Here is a 21,847-nt window from a genome sequence, read left to right as displayed (position 1 = left end):
AAAATATGGAAAAGAATTAAAATATTGGAAAAGAAGTTGTTCTCAAAATTAAAAAGAATCTAAAAGAACTAAAACAACAAAAAGAATTTAGAATAAGTATTAATTGAAATGGAAAAAATGAAGAACATAAATAAGAGGAAATTTAAAATAATAACTAACAAAATCTAACATAAATGTAACATATGAAAGAAGAATTTAACATTGTAAATTTGACAAATTTAATTGTTTTTGTATTATCTTGATTTAGATCATATTTGTGTTAAACTCTTTCTTTATTATGTTCCTTTTTTTTGTGTTACTGTTTAATTAATTTTCATATTATATTCTTTTATAATTTATTCATTATTTATATATTATAAGGTTAAATTCCTTTTCTATATGTTGCAACATATAAAAGAGAATTTAATTTTATGATATGTAAATGATGAATACATATACAAACATAAAAAGAGAATATAATATAAAAGTTAACTTTCAAAAAGTAAAAGAATTGAAACATTGAAAAAGAAGTTGTTCTCAAAATTAAAAAGAATCTAAATGAACTAAAACATCAAAAAAGGATTTAGAATAAGTATTAATTGAAATGGAAAAATGAAGAACATAAATAAGAGGAAATTTAAAATAATAACTAACTAAATATAACATAAATGAAACATATGAAAGAAGAATTTAACATTGTAAATTTGACAAATTTAATTGTTTTTGTATTATCTTGATTTAGATCATATTTGTGTTAAACTCTTTCTTTATTATGTTCCTTTTTTTTGTGTTACTGTTTAATTAATTTTCATATTATATTCTTTTATAATTTATTCATTATTTATATATTATAAGGTTAAATTCCTTTTCTATATGTTGCAACATATAAAAGAGAATTTAATTTTATGATATGTAAATGATGAATACATATACAAATATAAAAAGAGAATATAACATATTAATTATTTAAATATGGAAAAGAATTGAAATATTGGAAAAGAAGTTGTTCTCAAAATTAAAAAGAATCTAAAAGAACTAAAACAACAAAAAAGAATTTAGAATAAGTATTAATTGAAATGGAAAAAATGAAGAACATAAATAAGAGGAAATTTAAAATAATAACTAACTAAATATAACATAAATGAAACATATGAAAGAAGAATTTAACATTGTAAATTTGACAAATTTAATTGTTTTTGTATTATCTTGATTTAGATCATATTTGTGTTAAACTCTTTCTTTATTATGTTCCTTTTTTTTGTGTTACTGTTTAATTAATTTTCATATTATATTCTTTTATAATTTATTCATTATTTATGTATGATAATGTTAAATTTCTTTTCTATATGTTGCAACATATGAATAAATTTAATTTTATAATATATAAATCATAATTAAATGTTATAATGTTATAAATATAATATAAACATAAGAAAATAATATAATATAAAAATTAACTATGATATAATAACAAAAAATTTAAAACATAGAGGTAGAAACTGATTATTTCTGATATTTATAGAATCTAAAATAACTAGAACATCAAACAAAATTTTGGGATAGATATTAATTGAAAAGAAAAAAATAAAAAAAAAGAATCTTAACATAATGATTAAGTAAATCTTACAAGGTTGTATTTGTTAATCTTAATTTGTAAATCTCTATTGTAATTGTAAATCTAACACGGTTGCAACTCAAAGAAAGAGTTTAACATTGTGATAAATATATTTGTTCTTTTATTATCTTGATTTATATATTTGTGTTAAATTATTTTTTTATGTTTTAATTCTTTTAGATTATTTTAAGTTTGAGATTAATTTTTTTTGTATCATTTCTTTTTATCTCATAATAATTAATTTCTATATTATATTTTTCTTTCATGTTTTATTCATTATTAATATATTACAATATTAAATTCTTTTTTTATATGTTGCATCGTATAAAAGAATTTAATGTTAATATATAATAAATTTATATACAAACACAAAAAGAAAATATAATATAGAATTAAATTATTATAAAATAAAAAAAAATAAAACACAGAAGAAGAAATTAATTAATTTTGAAGTTAAAGAAATCTAAAAGCATCAAATCTAAAGCATCATAAAGAAGTTAGCATAAGTGTTAATTGAATTACAAAAAACATACATAAAAAAATAATATAACAATTAAATCTAACTACGTAAATTTAATAGAACTGAGCATAAAAATTTACATTGTAGTAAATAAATATAAATATGTAAAAGGGAATTTACATATCAATAATTTTTATAAACTAAAAAATGTTATTTATGAAAAATATAATCGCGGTCGCAGCCAATTAGCTCATATTATTTCTTATAAAATATATAATTGTATCATGGATATATTAGTTATACGATGATATAATTATATATTGTATATTATATAATATGATTTCCCAGGTCTTACCGCTTGGAAGTTGCTCCGAATTGAAGACCCTCCCACGACATCCCATCCACCCTTCTTTTGCACGAAAATTTATTTATTTACAATTCTCCTTCATATGTTATATATTAGCAAAACGTTCAAACTTTTGATCGTTGTGCAACATGAATACCAAAAGGAGCTGTAAAGAAAATCGACGCGGAAGACTAAACCTAAAAACCTAAAATAAAATTAAGAGACTTTCTATCAATATTTCACATTTCCATCGATATGAAAATGAAAAATGATTGATAGTAAAAAGCTTAAGAAAAGAAAAAAAAAATAAACAAAAATAAGCAAAATAAGCAAAATAAGCAAAATAAACAAAAGTAAGCAAAATAATCAAAATAAGCAAAATAAGCTCCCCAAAAAGCACTACACCATTTTAACCCATTTATTTATTTACATTTTATCTACTTTTTAACAATACACTACTTTTTTTTTTTAATATCCTTAGTTGTGCATGCACTTAATTCTAAATACGTTTTCTTGAATCAATTATACAATCTTCAGAAAATGCTTCTGCAAAAAATCCTGAAATAAATTTAAAACAATAACAATAATTAATATTTTACTTATTCTAAAAATTATTTTCGTATTTTCTACCGATATAAATTAATTCAACATTTTGTTTTTAACTTTGCTTATTGAAAGTCTAACAAATTCTCTTCATGTCTACATTAATCATTCACACTGATGATACACAATTTTCAAAAAATTTATGATACGACATAAACCACGTGGCAAGAGGAAAATGCAAATCAAGATATATCAATGATAGCAGTGGACAAAGTCACGTAGCTATCAAATATCAAGTTTTTGCTTATAACGAGGAAGTTAAGGATGGCAGGATGATCATATTGCCTTGAAAAATAGGAAAACTATTGGTTTGGAAAACGAAACAGAGTAGGAAAGGCGAAATTGCCTTTTTTAATAAAAAGAAGAACAAAACACAGTTTATAAATCCCATGTTTTTCACAACCTACCCTACCTAATATAAAAATTAGAATATTTATCTGATGATGATGATGAGATGTAATCCATTTCGTTGAAGGGTGAAGAGGATACCTGAAACAGACTATACAACAGAATTAGTGAAACTTAATAACAAAAGTAATTAATTTTCAACAAATGAAGAGATCACACGTTATTTTCTATCTATTTTTTTCCTGTTTATTTTCTTCAATTCATACCTGTAACAAACTCAATTATTGGATTAGTAATTAAAAATAATTTAAAAAGAGGAAAATAAATATTAATTAAAAACAATTCAAATTATCAAAATATTGTTAAGCAATTCATGATTTTAAATCAAAGATATTTATTGATAAGAAAGAAATAAAATTAATTTTTAACAGTATTTTCAATAACAAACGCTCTTAATAAGGGGGCGCTGAAAAGAGAAAAATGACGAAAAGGTAACCAGAAGGATTACCAAAACAATTATCCACTCAATATAAACCCGAACAAACCGTGAGTGGAATTTTCTTTTTATTTCGCAACACTAATATACTAAAATGTCAAAAGAAAACGCGAAGAGTGCTTTATTATACTGCAATTCTTTATTAAGAAAAAAAAGATAAAAAAAAAGATAAAAAATTCGCGAAAACATATACGAAATTCTAATAAATTAATTTATGCACTTATTATTTTATTATAGACGCAACACTAAATGCGGAAGATTGCAGCCATAGTCAGAGATGCCGTCGTAAAATCACCCTTTGTACAGCCTTTTTGGCCGTAATAGGTGATTCAGGAACGAGCTGGAACGTACTTCCACAATCCAAGTGGAAGAAATATGGGCAATTTGGACAAATAAACGCAACACTACTATAAAAAACGCGATCATTCATTAACGCAACACTAATTCTTCAAATGAATTTAATTAATAAACAAAATTTAAGGAACGTAATATTATTATTCTATAAATTTAAAAAGCTATATGAATATATCACGATATCATAAATCGATATAATAAGAAAGAATAAAATTTTAAAAGAATCAAATTCAAACATTAAAAGAAAATTAATAAATAAATAAAAAATATATTAATTCATAATGAAAATAATTAAAAGAAATCGCGATATTCTTTTCAACGCAACGCTATAGCAAATGCGATCTTTTCATCGCAACTCTAATTCAACCCGTTACTAATCAATCGCAACACTAATGCAAAACCGCGATTTGCCCATGATGACTGGATAAATGATGGGCCAGCATGCAAATTGGCCAAGACGATACAACATATACTACGTATTACTAAAACGAGCACAATGACAAAGTAGTAACAATGATTTCCCATTCTTTGGATCCATACAAGATCCAAAAGATGAGAAGTCATTCGTTGCAGCCCTCTTCGTGACAGTTTGTCGGGCCTCTTCGGTCTTCCTCCTTCGAGCGCAATGCCCGCTGAAACTTAAATCTAGGCTCGAGATTCACTAATCGCAAATCAAAAAAAAAAAAAAGAAAAATGGACTAAATCGCGGAAGCTAAGTGCTCATGGACGACCAACGATCGCAATGAACGTTCTCCGTACATGCGCAGAATCTCGAGCGCAACGTTCGTTTCGAAAACAAATCGCGATCGCGACCGCGAAATTCGAAAAATCGATGAACAAAGCCAGAGAAAAATGGCATTATCGTCCATTCGTCTCAGCTTCGCCCTCGATTTTTCAAATTTTATTTCCTGAAACAGATTGTCACACGAAAACGCGCCTACCCGATCAGAGACTGTGACAACCTGCCCGGCCCTACCTACTTATGATCTAACAGACACACCAGAAGTAACTACCTATCCTACCTAGCTCTATATTTAAAAAATATGGCAAAACAGGCATACCAACACACTCATTCCACGATTCTCACGCATAACACCCGGGCGCAAAAGCCTACACTAGGAAAACGTCCCGAGACGCCTCCGACACCCGGGCTTGGCACACTGCTCTCACACTCTAACTTTACGTACCATTTTCCTGAAATCGACTGACGATGGCTAACGATCATTGCGTGAAACGTGATCTCAAAAACGCGTGTATCTATATTTTGAATATTTATGAATATGTAATGTTTTCTAAAATATTAGTCACCAGACTAAACGGTATCCTTATTGAATCAAAATTGTACCATTATTATAATTTGAGACTAAAGATTAGTAATCTTGCTATTTATTACTTATTCGCAATATTTAATTGCGAATGTGATTGTAAATTGTAATTGAATAGTGAAAGAAATAGTAATTGAAACGACGCAATTCCACAACCTGACCACACATACACAATGTGGAAAATACGTCGTGCACGATACACTAACACATCGTCAGTCGCTAAAAATTTGTATTAGCTTATGAACTAAAGTCATCATATCCATTGCCTCTCCCTCACTCAAGTAACACCTGGGCACGTGAGTGAGTTCCTGGCAGTGAACATGGAAAGGGTTAAATCTGAAAATCCTCAGCTAAAAACATATTAACATATCCACATTTTGTATCTAACGAGCTAATATTCTTTGATTTTGCATTATAATTTAAATTATCTTATTATATTTCAATCTATTTGTGATTCTACTTTATATTTTACTTTATTAATTGAATAAATTATTGAAATTTTAGCATATTAAATTTTTAAGATTGAATTTAAAGAAGAATTCATTATAATTTAACATAAATATTAATAGAAATACCCTCAGGCGATTCCTTCATCAGAGCACATTTTCAAAACCACAAAAATAATATTCAAAACTTATTGCTCTGATTCTAAAATCTACCTGTCGCGAAATGTCTTCTTGCATAAAATTTAATTCATATTTGTACGGAGAAAATTGAATTTTAAGAAAATTAAAATTATCTATAGATGTTGCAACTCATATATAAAATTATTATATGAAAATCACAATAATTAAATTGATCAAATAACTTGAAATGTCTCAAGAATTTTAAATTTATTCTAGAAATTCAAATTAATTTTTGTATTATACTAATGCAATAATTATTATATGTTTTGGCATTAAAAAATTATTAAACATTATTAATCAAAAACGCGAAGCACAAGAAGACTCTAGCCTGAACTAATAAAACACAAAAGAAATAATTGTTACTACTCACGGGTATTATGAATAAATTACCCGCGATCATTGTGCTCGTGCAAAATTCTACGTATACAACTAATCACTCGTGTCGATTCGGATCTTTCATCCTACGACATGATTGAGTGATCGGAGGAACCAAAAAGCATGCGACTCACCATATGATGCGACGAACGCCTTCACTGTGTTGTCGTCCAGAAGTCATCGAGAAGAAGGCTGTCATCAGGTAGAAGGAAGGAAGAAATCTATGACAAAACATCATAATTTAAAACACAGTTTTGAAATAATTGAAATATAATGAACTTATTATATAATGAAATTATATAATGAAACTATTAGGTTTGGAATAATGATATGTATTGAAATTCTAAGTAATTTTTATTTAAAAAAATAAAAATTTTAATAGAAAAAAAGATAATTACCTCTTCGCGTGATGGATGATCACCTTATTCTCTTGAGAAAAGCACTGATTCTACCCTGTACCGGAAACGAATGTTTAAAATAAGAAAAAAATAAAAATAAGAAACTATTAACGCGTTCGTACATATTTTGTAATTCGGCGAATAAACACTGATTCTAATTTCGCGTGTCATTATAACAATTAAATTTAATCAGAGCTATTGTGCTCTAAAAAATATTAAAAATACTATGACGAAACAAACACTGATTCTATTAACCGCATTGCGCGCGGTCACAAATATTTTCTGAAATTAATATTAAATTAATAGGAGTGATGAGGACTAGAAAAAGAAGCAATATCTTTTTGATATTTTTCTTCTTTTTCCTATCGAGCATTTGCTTTGAAAATATTACTTTTCTATTTTAACTGGTTATAAATTATGTATAAAAATATTATCAATTATTTTTGAATATCTGAAATTTAATAAAATGTTCGTTATCAAATTTTAAAATTTATTTTCTTATAATAAACCATAGAAGTTTCTCATAAATTTTTAATTTTTTTCATTTTCTTTTAACTTCTTTTGTAAATGTAATTTTATTACAATTATATACGAATTGCTTAACAACAATCATCAATAATCCAATAAAACAAAATAAAAATTTATACATACGAAATGTAAAATTTTACCACGTCATCAACAAACACATAGTGGCCATATTGGAATTTTTCCCGCCTTCGAAGATCTATCATGATGTTACCAATTAAACCTGTACAAAAAAGAAAAAAAAATCAAAATTTTTAAATAAATGAATAAAACATATGAAATTAAATTAAAGTATCAAATCAAATAAAAACTCACGTAAGCTATCTTATTAAATTCGATACTTTAATTATATGAATGAATGAAGAACTCAAAATTGATTTTATTGTCAAAGAATTATCAATTCTTATGCTAAAATATTGAATAAATGTATCAATTAAATACAAACGCGCGAATAATAAAAAAAAAAAATTATAAAAAGAATAATATTAAAATATTACGCACTAAATAGAACACACGTCTCGAGAAAATTTAAAACTTCTAATCGCCACGACGAATCAACGAATAATGTCTCTTCGCGTTTCGATGTCGCGCATCGAATAACAACATGGAGAGGGGATACGATCGACAATTCGACAAGCCGAAACATGTTTGAACACAAATCCAATTTCTTGGAAACGATCAAATATCATAAGGAATGTTTCTAGCCTCGAGCAAAATATAAACGATAGACTAAAAAAAGTAAACAATAAACACACACGCGAGACGTTGCACACAATATGTATATTCATTCGGAAAAATATGCGATACTTGAATAATTCGATTTCACGAAATGAATTCGTAACGAAAGCTTCTTTTATTTTAATATGACTAAAATGATAAAAAATGAAGATCAAGAACGTAAAATAAACGTATATAATTGAAATTATATTAAAAGAAACCAATTCAAATTTTGTCTCGAAATATTTCGGTACCAAGACGCTAATGACGCAATAGACGCCAAATGAACAATCGAAAGAAAAGACACAAAAAAACACAAAACACTAATTAATTTCGTTTTCACTACACTGAGTGGATTATTTAAAAAACTAATTCACCAATAATTGATAAATTCGGTAATAATAAGAGTAAAATAACTTACTATGTAATCCGAATTTGCGATGATTCGTCCTCTTGTCACGATTTTCAACTGTAGACTGACGCCATGCGCATTACGATGCGCACTATGATGCGCACTGATTCGTCTCGCGTTTCGAATTAAGCGACGTTCTGATTGGCTGGTGCATCACACTTTCTTATTCATTCTAAAATTGCGCGGAAAATTGAAATATCATACAATATATATTAATTGTTGTTGACTGTAAAGACGTAGAAATATAACAAAAGTTATTAATATAATTATTAATTTAAAAAAATAATTAAATTGAATGAAACATTATAATATAAATAAGGATTATAATATAAAGAAGGAATTTAATATATCGATTAATTAAATAATTTTAAATAAAAGTAAAACACAAAAAGAAATGTAAACAAAAAAACTTAAATAAATTCCTAAAAATTAAAAAAATCGAAAAATTAAAAAACATAACATAACACAACATATTAATAACAAAAATAACTAAATTTAATATAATTAAAATACAAGAGTTCAATTTAACTATAACATAAATAAATTTAAGACATTAAATTAAGAAAATAAAAGAAAGCGATGTAACTTAAAAATCAATAAAACAAGAAAACCTAAAACACAAATAAATATTTAACATAAAAAGTAATAGAATTAGAAAAACATATTAATTATTATGTTATTTCACATAAGAATCAAAGAGGAGAAAAGATTGGAACCAAAGAAAAATATTTTATATTGAGATGAACAAAATCAAAAGAGAATTGAAATAAAAAAAAACATAAAAGTTAAACAAATATGAAAAATTTAAAGAATATAAATAAAATTTAATATATATATTTATTGAATTGGAAAAATATGTATAAAAAAAAATTTAACATTGTAATACATCACTAATACTGAATAAAACATTAAAAAGGAAAGAAAATAAAATAAAAATTATTTAATTATTATAAAATAAAAACGGATTAAAAACATAAGAGAAGAATTAATTCTCAAAGTTAAAAAAGATCTAAATCTAAAAATCTAAAACATTAAAAAAGAATTTAAGTCTTAATTAAATTACAAAAAACATATATAAAAAAAAATTTTAATATTGTAAACTCAGTTGTTTTGTTTAAATATTCGTCTTGATTTAAGTAATATTTCTGTTAAATTCTTCTTCTCACTTTAATTAATTTTCTTTTAGATTTTCTTAACACAGAGATTAATTATATTCATCCACTATGTTTAAATTCTTTTCAATATGATTAATTCCCTTATAATAATTAATTCTTATATTATATTTTCTTTTTATGTTTCATTCATATTTATGTATTACAATGCTAAATTCCTTTTCTATATGTTACAACATATAAAAGAGAATTTAATTTTATAATATATAAATGATGAATACATGTACAAACATAAAGAGATATAATATATATAATATTATAGAGAGATATAATAAGATATAATATAATATAAAACTTAACTACCAAAAAGTAAAAAGAATTGAAACATTGAAAAAGAATTTGTTCTCAAAATTAAAAAGAATCTAAAAGAACTAAAACATCAAAAATGAATTTAGAATAAGTATTAATTGAAATGGAAAAAGAAGAACATAAATAAAAGAAAACTTAAAATAATAACTAACTAACTAAATAACTAACTATAAATATAACACAAATGCAACACATAAAAGAAGAATTTAACATTGTAAACTTGATAAATTTAATTGTCTTTGTATTGTCTTGATTTAGATCATATTTGTGTTAAACTCTTTCTTTATCATGTTCCTTTTTTGTGTTATTGTTTAATTAATTTTTATATTATATTTCTTTTATAATTCATTCATTATTTATGTATTATAATGTTAAATTCTTTTTCTATATGTTGCAACATATAAAAGAGAATTTAATTTTATGATATGTAAATGATGAATACATATACAAATATAAAAAGAGAATATAACATATTATTAAAATATGGAAAAGAATTAAAATATTGGAAAAGAAGTTGTTCTCAAAATTAAAAAGAATCTAAAAGAATTAAAACAACAAAAAAGAATTTAGAATAAGTATTAATTGAAATGGAAAAAATGAAGAACATAAATAAGAGGAAATTTAAAATAATAACTAACAAAATCTAACATAAATATAACATATAAAAGAAGAATTTAAAATTGTAAATTTAATAAATTTAATTATTTTTGTATTATCTTGATTTAGATCATATTTGTGTTAAACTCTTTCTTTATTATGTTTCTTTTTTTTGTGTTATTGTTTAATTAATTTTCATATTATATCTCTTTTATAATTTATTCATTATTTATGTATTATAATGTTAAATTCCTTTTCTATATGTTGCAAAATATAAAAGAGAATTTAATTTTATGATATGTAAATGATGAATACATATACAAATATAAAAAGAGAATATAACATATTATTAAAATATGGAAAAGAATTAAAATATTGGAAAAGAAGTTGTTCTCAAAATTAAAAAGAATTTAAAAGAACTAAAACAACAAAAAAGAATTTAGAATAAGTATTAATTGAAATGGAAAAAATGAAGAACATAAATAAGAGGAAATTTAAAATAATAACTAACAAAATCTAACATAAATGTAACATATGAAAGAAGAATTTAACATTGTAAATTTGACAAATTTAATTGTTTTTGTATTATCTTGATTTAGATCATATTTGTGTTAAACTCTTTCTTTATTATGTTCCTTTTTTTTGTGTTACTGTTTAATTAATTTTCATATTATATTCTTTTATAATTTATTCATTACTTATATATTATAAGGTTAAATTCCTTTTCTATATGTTGCAACATATATAAAAGAGAATTTAATTTTATGATATGTAAATGATGAATACATATACAAATATAAAAAGAGAATATAACATATTAATTATTTAAATATGGAAAAGAATTGAAATATTGGAAAAGAAGTTGTTCTCAAAATTAAAAAGAATCTAAAAGAACTAAAACAACAAAAAGAATTTAGAATAAGTATTAATTGAAATGGAAAAAATGAAGAACATAAATAAGAGGAAATTTAAAATAATAACTAACAAAATCTAACATAAATGTAACATATGAAAGAAGAATTTAACATTGTAAATTTGACAAATTTAATTGTTTTTATATTATCTTGATTTAGATCATATTTGTGTTAAACTCTTTCTTTATTATGTTTCTTTTTTTTGTGTTATTGTTTAATTAATTTTCATATTATCACTCTTTTATAATTTATTCATTATTTATGTATTATAATGTTAAATTCCTTTTCTATATGTTGCAAAATATAAAAGAGAATTTAATTTTATGATATGTAAATGATGAATACATATACAAATATAAAAAGAGAATATAACATATTATTAAAATATGGAAAAGAATTAAAATATTGGAAAAGAAGTTGTTCTCAAAATTAAAAAGAATCTAAAAGAACTAAAACAACAAAAAGAATTTAGAATAAGTATTAATTGAAATGGAAAAAATGAAGAACATAAATAAGAGGAAATTTAAAATAATAACTAACAAAATCTAACATAAATGTAACATATGAAAGAAGAATTTAACATTGTAAATTTGACAAATTTAATTGTTTTTGTATTATCTTGATTTAGATCATATTTGTGTTAAACTCTTTCTTTATTATGTTCCTTTTTTTTGTGTTACTGTTTAATTAATTTTCATATTATATTCTTTTATAATTTATTCATTATTTATATATTATAAGGTTAAATTCCTTTTCTATATGTTGCAACATATAAAAGAGAATTTAATTTTATGATATGTAAATGATGAATACATATACAAATATAAAAAGAGAATATAATATAAAAGTTAACTTTCAAAAAGTAAAAGAATTGAAACATTGAAAAGAAGTTGTTCTCAAAATTAAAAAGAATCTAAATGAACTAAAACATCAAAAAAGGATTTAGAATAAGTATTAATTGAAATGGAAAAAATGAAGAACATAAATAAGAGGAAATTTAAAATAATAACTAACTAAATATAACATAAATGAAACATATGAAAGAAGAATTTAACATTGTAAATTTGACAAATTTAATTGTTTTTGTATTATCTTGATTTAGATCATATTTGTGTTAAACTCTTTCTTTATTATGTTCCTTTTTTTTGTGTTACTGTTTAATTAATTTTCATATTATATTCTTTTATAATTTATTCATTATTTATATATTATAAGGTTAAATTCCTTTTCTATATGTTGCAACATATAAAAGAGAATTTAATTTTATGATATGTAAATGATGAATACATATACAAATATAAAAAGAGAATATAACATATTAATTATTTAAATATGGAAAAGAATTGAAATATTGGAAAAGAAGTTGTTCTCAAAATTAAAAAGAATCTAAAAGAACTAAAACAACAAAAAAGAATTTAGAATAAGTATTAATTGAAATGGAAAAAATGAAGAACATAAATAAGAGGAAATTTAAAATAATAACTAACTAAATATAACATAAATGAAACATATGAAAGAAGAATTTAACATTGTAAATTTGACAAATTTAATTGTTTTTGTATTATCTTGATTTAGATCATATTTGTGTTAAACTCTTTCTTTATTATGTTCCTTTTTTTTGTGTTACTGTTTAATTAATTTTCATATTATATTCTTTTATAATTTATTCATTATTTATGTATGATAATGTTAAATTTCTTTTCTATATGTTGCAACATATGAATAAATTTAATTTTATAATATATAAATCATAATTAAATGTTATAATGTTATAAATATAATATAAACATAAGAAAATAATATAATATAAAAATTAACTATGATATAATAACAAAAAATTTAAAACATAGAGGTAGAAACTGATTATTTCTGATATTTATAGAATCTAAAATAACTAGAACATCAAACAAAATTTTGGGATAGATATTAATTGAAAAAGAAAAAAATAAAAAAAAAGAATCTTAACATAATGATTAAGTAAATCTTACAAGGTTGTATTTGTTAATCTTAATTTGTAAATCTCTATTGTAATTGTAAATCTAACACGGTTGCAACTCAAAGAAAGAGTTTAACATTGTGATAAATATATTTGTTCTTTTATTATCTTGATTTATATATTTGTGTTAAATTATTTTTTTATGTTTTAATTCTTTTAGATTATTTTAAGTTTGAGATTAATTTTTTTTGTATCATTTCTTTTTATCTCATAATAATTAATTTCTATATTATATTTTTCTTTCATGTTTTATTCATTATTAATATATTACAATATTAAATTCTTTTTTTATATGTTGCATCGTATAAAAGAATTTAATGTTAATATATAATAAATTTATATACAAACACAAAAAGAAAATATAATATAGAATTAAATTATTATAAAATAAAAAAAAATAAAACACAGAAGAAGAAATTAATTAATTTTGAAGTTAAAGAAATCTAAAAGCATCAAATCTAAAGCATCATAAAGAAGTTAGCATAAGTGTTAATTGAATTACAAAAAACATACATAAAAAAATAATATAACAATTAAATCTAACTACGTAAATTTAATAGAACTGAGCATAAAAATTTACATTGTAGTAAATAAATATAAATATGTAAAAGGGAATTTACATATCAATAATTTTTATAAACTAAAAAATGTTATTTATGAAAAATATAATCGCGGTCGCAGCCAATTAGCTCATATTATTTCTTATAAAATATATAATTGTATCATGGATATATTAGTTATACGATGATATAATTATATATTGTATATTATATAATATGATTTCCCAGGTCTTACCGCTTGGAAGTTGCTCCGAATTGAAGACCCTCCCACGACATCCCATCCACCCTTCTTTTGCACGAAAATTTATTTATTTACAATTCTCCTTCATATGTTATATATTAGCAAAACGTTCAAACTTTTGATCGTTGTGCAACATGAATACCAAAAGGAGCTGTAAAGAAAATCGACGCGGAAGACTAAACCTAAAAACCTAAAATAAAATTAAGAGACTTTCTATCAATATTTCACATTTCCATCGATATGAAAATGAAAAATGATTGATAGTAAAAAGCTTAAGAAAAAAAAAGAAAAAAAAAATAAACAAAAATAAGCAAAATAAGCAAAATAAGCAAAATAAACAAAAGTAAGCAAAATAATCAAAATAAGCAAAATAAGCTCCCCAAAAAGCACTACACCATTTTAACCCATTTATTTATTTACATTTTATCTACTTTTTAACAATACACTACTTTTTTTTTTTAATATCCTTAGTTGTGCATGCACTTAATTCTAAATACGTTTTCTTGAATCAATTATACAATCTTCAGAAAATGCTTCTGCAAAAAATCCTGAAATAAATTTAAAACAATAACAATAATTAATATTTTACTTATTCTAAAAATTATTTTCGTATTTTCTACCGATATAAATTAATTCAACATTTTGTTTTTAACTTTGCTTATTGAAAGTCTAACAAATTCTCTTCATGTCTACATTAATCATTCACACTGATGATACACAATTTTCAAAAAATTTATGATACGACATAAACCACGTGGCAAGAGGAAAATGCAAATCAAGATATATCAATGATAGCAGTGGACAAAGTCACGTAGCTATCAAATATCAAGTTTTTGCTTATAACGAGGAAGTTAAGGATGGCAGGATGATCATATTGCCTTGAAAAATAGGAAAACTATTGGTTTGGAAAACGAAACAGAGTAGGAAAGGCGAAATTGCCTTTTTTAATAAAAAGAAGAACAAAACACAGTTTATAAATCCCATGTTTTTCACAACCTACCCTACCTAATATAAAAATTAGAATATTTATCTGATGATGATGATGAGATGTAATCCATTTCGTTGAAGGGTGAAGAGGATACCTGAAACAGACTATACAACAGAATTAGTGAAACTTAATAACAAAAGTAATTAATTTTCAACAAATGAAGAGATCACACGTTATTTTCTATCTATTTTTTTCCTGTTTATTTTCTTCAATTCATACCTGTAACAAACTCAATTATTGGATTAGTAATTAAAAAATAATTTAAAAAGAGGAAAATAAATATTAATTAAAAACAATTCAAATTATCAAAATATTGTTAAGCAATTCATGATTTTAAATCAAAGATATTTATTGATAAGAAAGAAATAAAATTAATTTTTAACAGTATTTTCAATAACAAACGCTCTTAATAAGGGGGTGCTGAAAAGAGAAAAATGACGAAAAGGTAACCAGAAGGATTACCAAAACAATTATCCACTCAATATAAACCCGAACAAACCGTGAGTGGAATTTTCTTTTTATTTCGCAACATTAATATACTAAAATGTCAAAAGAAAACGCGAAGAGTGCTTTATTATACTGCAATTCTTTATTAAGAAAAAAAAGATAAAAAAAAAGATAAAAAATTCGCGAAAACATATACGAAATTCTAATAAATTAATTTATGCACTTATTATTTTATTATAGACGCAACACTAAATGCGGAAGATTGCAGCCATAGTCAGAGATGCCGTCGTAAAATCACCCTTTGTACAGCCTTTTTGGCCGTAATAGGTGATTCAGGAACGAGCTGGAACGTACTTCCACAATCCAAGTGGAAGAAATATGGGCAATTTGGACAAATAAACGCAACACTACTATAAAAACGCGATCATTCATTAACGCAACACTAATTCTTCAAATGAATTTAATTAATAAACAAAATTTAAGGAACGTAATATTATTATTCTATAAATTTAAAAAGCTATATGAATATATCACGATATCATAAATCGATATAATAAGAAAGAATAAAATTTTAAAAGAATCAAATTCAAACATTAAAAGAAAATTAATAAATAAATAAAAAATATATTAATTCATAATGAAAATAATTAAAAGAAATCGCGATATTCTTTTCAACGCAACGCTATAGCAAATGCGATCTTTTCATCGCAACTCTAATTCAACCCGTTACTAATCAATCGCAACACTAATGCAAAACCGCGATTTGCCCATGATGACTGGATAAATGATGGGCCAGCATGCAAATTGGCCAAGACGATACAACATATACTACGTATTACTAAAACGAGCACAATGACAAAGTAGTAACAATGATTTCCCATTCTTTGGATCCATACAAGATCCAAAAGATGAGAAGTCATTCGTTGCAGCCCTCTTCGTGACAGTTTGTCGGGCCTCTTCGGTCTTCCTCCTTCGAGCGCAATGCCCGCTGAAACTTAAATCTAGGCTCGAGATTCACTAATCGCAAATCAAAAAAAAAAAAAAGAAAAAAATGACTAAATCGCGGAAGCTAAGTGCTCATGGACGACCAACGATCGCAATGAACGTTCTCCGTACATGCGCAGAATCTCGAGCGCAACGTTCGTTTCGAAAACAAATCGCGATCGCGACCGCGAAATTCGAAAAATCGATGAACAAAGCCAGAGAAAAATGGCATTATCGTCCATTCGTCTCAGCTTCGCCCTCGATTTTTCAAATTTTATTTCCTGAAACAGATTGTCACACGAAAACGCGCCTACCCGATCAGAGACTGTGACAACCTGCCCGGCCCTACCTACTTATGATCTAACAGACACACCAGAAGTAACTACCTATCCTACCTAGCTCTATATTTAAAAAATATGGCAAAACAGGCATACCAACACACTCATTCCACGATTCTCACGCATAACACCCGGGCGCAAAAGCCTACACTAGGGAAAACGTCCCGAGACGCCTCCGACACCCGGGCTTGGCACACTGCTCTCACACTCTAACTTTACGTACCATTTTCCTGAAATCGACTGACGATGGCTAACGATCATTGCGTGAAACGTGATCTCAAAAACGCGTGTATCTATATTTTGAATATTTATGAATATGTAATGTTTTCTAAAATATTAGTCACCAGACTAAACGGTATCCTTATTGAATCAAAATTGTACCATTATTATAATTTGAGACTAAAGATTAGTAATCTTGCTATTTATTACTTATTCGCAATATTTAATTGCGAATGTGATTGTAAATTGTAATTGAATAGTGAAAGAAATAGTAATTGAAACGACGCAATTCCACAACCTGACCACACATACACAATGTGGAAAATACGTCGTGCACGATACACTAACACATCGTCAGTCGCTAAAAATTTGTATTAGCTTATGAACTAAAGTCATCATATCCATTGCCTCTCCCTCACTCAAGTAACACCTGGGCACGTGAGTGAGTTCCTGGCAGTGAACATGGAAAGGGTTAAATCTGAAAATCCTCAGCTAAAAACATATTAACATATCCACATTTTGTAACGAGCTAATATTCTTTGATTTTGCATTATAATTTAAATTATCTTATTATATTTCAATCTATTTGTGATTCTACTTTATATTTTACTTTATTAATTGAATAAATTATTGAAATTTTAGCATATTAAATTTTTAAGATTGAATTTAAAGAAGAATTCATTATAATTTAACATAAATATTAATAGAAATACCCTCAGGCGATTCCTTCATCAGAGCACATTTTCAAAACCACAAAAATAATATTCAAAACTTATTGCTCTGATTCTAAAATCTACCTGTCGCGAAATGTCTTCTTGCATAAAATTTAATTCATATTTGTACGGAGAAAATTGAATTTTAAGAAAATTAAAATTATCTATAGATGTTGCAACTCATATATAAAATTATTATATGAAAATCACAATAATTAAATTGATCAAATAACTTGAAATGTCTCAAGAATTTTAAATTTATTCTAGAAATTCAAATTAATTTTTGTATTATACTAATGCAATAATTATTATATGTTTTGGCATTATTAAAATTATTAAACATTATTAATCAAAAACGCGAAGCACAAGAAGACTCTAGCCTGAACTAATAAAACACAAAAGAAATAATTGTTACTACTCACGGGTATTATGAATAAATTACCCGCGATCATTGTGCTCGTGCAAAATTCTACGTATACAACTAATCACTCGTGTCGATTCGGATCTTTCATCCTACGACATGATTGAGTGATCGGAGGAACCAAAAAGCATGCGACTCACCATATGATGCGACGAACGCCTTCACTGTGTTGTCGTCCAGAAGTCATCGAGAAGAAGGCTGTCATCAGGTAGAAGGAAGGAAGAAATCTATGACAAAACATCATAATTTAAAACACAGTTTTGAAATAATTGAAATATAATGAACTTATTATATAATGAAATTATATAATGAAACTATTAGGTTTGGAATAATGATATGTATTGAAATTCTAAGTAATTTTTATTTAAAAAAATAAAAATTTTAATAGAAAAAAAGATAATTACCTCTTCGCGTGATGGATGATCACCTTATTCTCTTGAGAAAAGCACTGATTCTACCCTGTACCGGAAACGAATGTTTAAAATAAGAAAAAAATAAAAATAAGAAACTATTAACGCGTTCGTACATATTTTGTAATTCGGCGAATAAACACTGATTCTAATTTCGCGTGTCATTATAACAATTAAATTTAATCAGAGCTATTGTGCTCTAAAAAATATTAAAAATACTATGACGAAACAAACACTGATTCTATTAACCGCATTGCGCGCGGTCACAAATATTTTCTGAAATTAATATTAAATTAATAGGAGTGATGAGGACTAGAAAAAGAAGCAATATCTTTTTGATATTTTTCTTCTTTTTCCTATCGAGCATTTGCTTTGAAAATATTACTTTTCTATTTTAACTGGTTATAAATTATGTATAAAAATATTATCAATTATTTTTGAATATCTGAAATTTAATAAAATGTTCGTTATCAAATTTTAAAATTTATTTTCTTATAATAAACCATAGAAGTTTCTCATAAATTTTTAATTTTTTTCATTTTCTTTTAACTTCTTTTGTAAATGTAATTTTATTACAATTATATACGAATTGCTTAACAACAATCATCAATAATCCAATAAAACAAAATAAAAATTTATACATACGAAATGTAAAATTTTACCACGTCATCAACAAACACATAGTGGCCATATTGGAATTTTTCCCGCCTTCGAAGATCTATCATGATGTTACCAATTAAACCTGTACAAAAAAGAAAAAAAAATCAAAATTTTTAAATAAATGAATAAAACATATGAAATTAAATTAAAGTATCAAATCAAATAAAAACTCACGTAAGCTATCTTATTAAATTCGATACTTTAATTATATGAATGAATGAAGAACTCAAAATTGATTTTATTGTCAAAGAATTATCAATTCTTATGCTAAAATATTGAATAAATGTATCAATTAAATACAAACGCGCGAATAATAAAAAAAAAAAATTATAAAAAGAATAATATTAAAATATTACGCACTAAATAGAACACACGTCTCGAGAAAATTTAAAACTTCTAATCGCCACGACGAATCAACGAATAATGTCTCTTCGCGTTTCGATGTCGCGCATCGAATAACAACATGGAGAGGGGATACGATCGACAATTCGACAAGCCGAAACATGTTTGAACACAAATCCAATTTCTTGGAAACGATCAAATATCATAAGGAATGTTTCTAGCCTCGAGCAAAATATAAACGATAGACTAAAAAAAGTAAACAATAAACACACACGCGAGACGTTGCACACAATATGTATATTCATTCGGAAAAATATGCGATACTTGAATAATTCGATTTCACGAAATGAATTCGTAACGAAAGCTTCTTTTATTTTAATATGACTAAAATGATAAAAAATGAAGATCAAGAACGTAAAATAAACGTATATAATTGAAATTATATTAAAAGAAACCAATTCAAATTTTGTCTCGAAATATTTCGGTACCAAGACGCTAATGACGCAATAGACGCCAAATGAACAATCGAAAGAAAAGACACAAAAAAACACAAAACACTAATTAATTTCGTTTTCACTACACTGAGTGGATTATTTAAAAAACTAATTCACCAATAATTGATAAATTCGGTAATAATAAGAGTAAAATAACTTACTATGTAATCCGAATTTGCGATGATTCGTCCTCTTGTCACGATTTTCAACTGTAGACTGACGCCATGCGCATTACGATGCGCACTATGATGCGCACTGATTCGTCTCGCGTTTCGAATTAAGCGACGTTCTGATTGGCTGGTGCATCACACTTTCTTATTCATTCTAAAATTGCGCGGAAAATTGAAATATCATACAATATATATTAATTGTTGTTGACTGTAAAGACGTAGAAATATAACAAAAGTTATTAATATAATTATTAATTTAAAAAAATAATTAAATTGAATGAAACATTATAATATAAATAAGGATTATAATATAAAGAAGGAATTTAATATATCGATTAATTAAATAATTTTAAATAAAAGTAAAACACAAAAAGAAATGTAAACAAAAACTTAAATAAATTCCTAAAAATTAAAAAAATCGAAAAATTAAAAACATAACATAACACAACATATTAATAACAAAAATAACTAAATTTAATATAATTAAAATACAAGAGTTCAATTTAACTATAACATAAATAAATTTAAGACATTAAATTAAGAAAATAAAAGAAAGCGATGTAACTTAAAAATCAATAAAACAAGAAAACCTAAAACACAAATAAATATTTAACATAACAAGTAATAGAATTAGAAAAAACATATTAATTATTATGTTATTTCACATAAGAATCAAAGAGGAGAAAAGATTGGAACCAAAGAAAAATATTTTATATTGAGATGAACAAAATCAAAAGAGAATTGAAATAAAAAAAAAAAACATAAAAGTTAAACAAATATGAAAAATTTAAAGAATATAAATAAAATTTAATATATATATTTATTGAATTGGAAAAATATGTATAAAAAAAAATTTAACATTGTAATACATCACTAATACTGAATAAAACATTAAAAAGGAAAGAAAATAAAATAAAAATTATTTAATTATTATAAAATAAAAACGGATTAAAAACATAAGAGAAGAATTAATTCTCAAAGTTAAAAAGATCTAAATCTAAAAATCTAAAACATTAAAAAAGAATTTAAGTCTTAATTAAATTACAAAAAACATATATAAAAAAAAATTTTAATATTGTAAACTCAGTTGTTTTGTTTAAATATTCGTCTTGATTTAAGTAATATTTCTGTTAAATTCTTCTTCTCACTTTAATTAATTTTCTTTTAGATTTTCTTAACACAGAGATTAATTATATTCATCCACTATGTTTAAATTCTTTTCAATATGATTAATTCCCTTATAATAATTAATTCTTATATTATATTTTCTTTTATGTTTCATTCATATTTATG

The 21,847-nt window shown here is 24.6% G+C and overlaps 2 long non-coding RNA genes across 7 annotated transcripts; both read right to left on the bottom strand.

Moving 5' to 3' along the window:
* Window positions 1–2,707: 2,707 nt before the first annotated feature.
* Window positions 2,708–8,926, bottom strand: LOC133666872 (uncharacterized). Of its 3 annotated transcripts, none has more exons than XR_009831662.1 (4): window positions 8,589–8,926; window positions 7,577–7,673; window positions 3,416–3,502; window positions 2,711–2,958 (listed from the first exon to the last, which is right to left on the bottom strand). It is a non-coding gene; the product is annotated as an uncharacterized LOC133666872 (long non-coding RNA). The 3 variants fall into 3 exon arrangements; XR_009831663.1 differs by lacking the exons at window positions 2,711–2,958; window positions 3,416–3,502 and adding exons at window positions 6,386–6,748; window positions 6,926–7,207; XR_009831661.1 differs by having other exon boundaries at window positions 2,708–3,502; window positions 8,589–8,925.
* Window positions 8,927–14,753: 5,827 nt separating this feature from the next.
* On the bottom strand, window positions 14,754–20,883 carry LOC133666873 (uncharacterized). 4 transcript variants are annotated; one of them, XR_009831665.1, is made up of 4 exons: window positions 20,546–20,883; window positions 19,534–19,630; window positions 15,374–15,460; window positions 14,754–14,916 (listed from the first exon to the last, which is right to left on the bottom strand). It is a non-coding gene; the product is annotated as an uncharacterized LOC133666873 (long non-coding RNA). The 4 variants fall into 4 exon arrangements; XR_009831667.1 differs by lacking the exons at window positions 14,754–14,916; window positions 15,374–15,460 and adding exons at window positions 18,551–18,705; window positions 18,883–19,164; XR_009831664.1 differs by having other exon boundaries at window positions 14,754–15,460.
* Window positions 20,884–21,847: the final 964 nt, after the last annotated feature.

Source organism: Apis cerana, linkage group LG10, assembly GCF_029169275.1.
Source record: "Apis cerana isolate GH-2021 linkage group LG10, AcerK_1.0, whole genome shotgun sequence".
In the NCBI taxonomy this organism is placed as follows: Eukaryota; Metazoa; Arthropoda; class Insecta; order Hymenoptera; family Apidae; genus Apis; species Apis cerana.
This window is presented reverse-complemented; position numbering and strand designations above follow the sequence as displayed.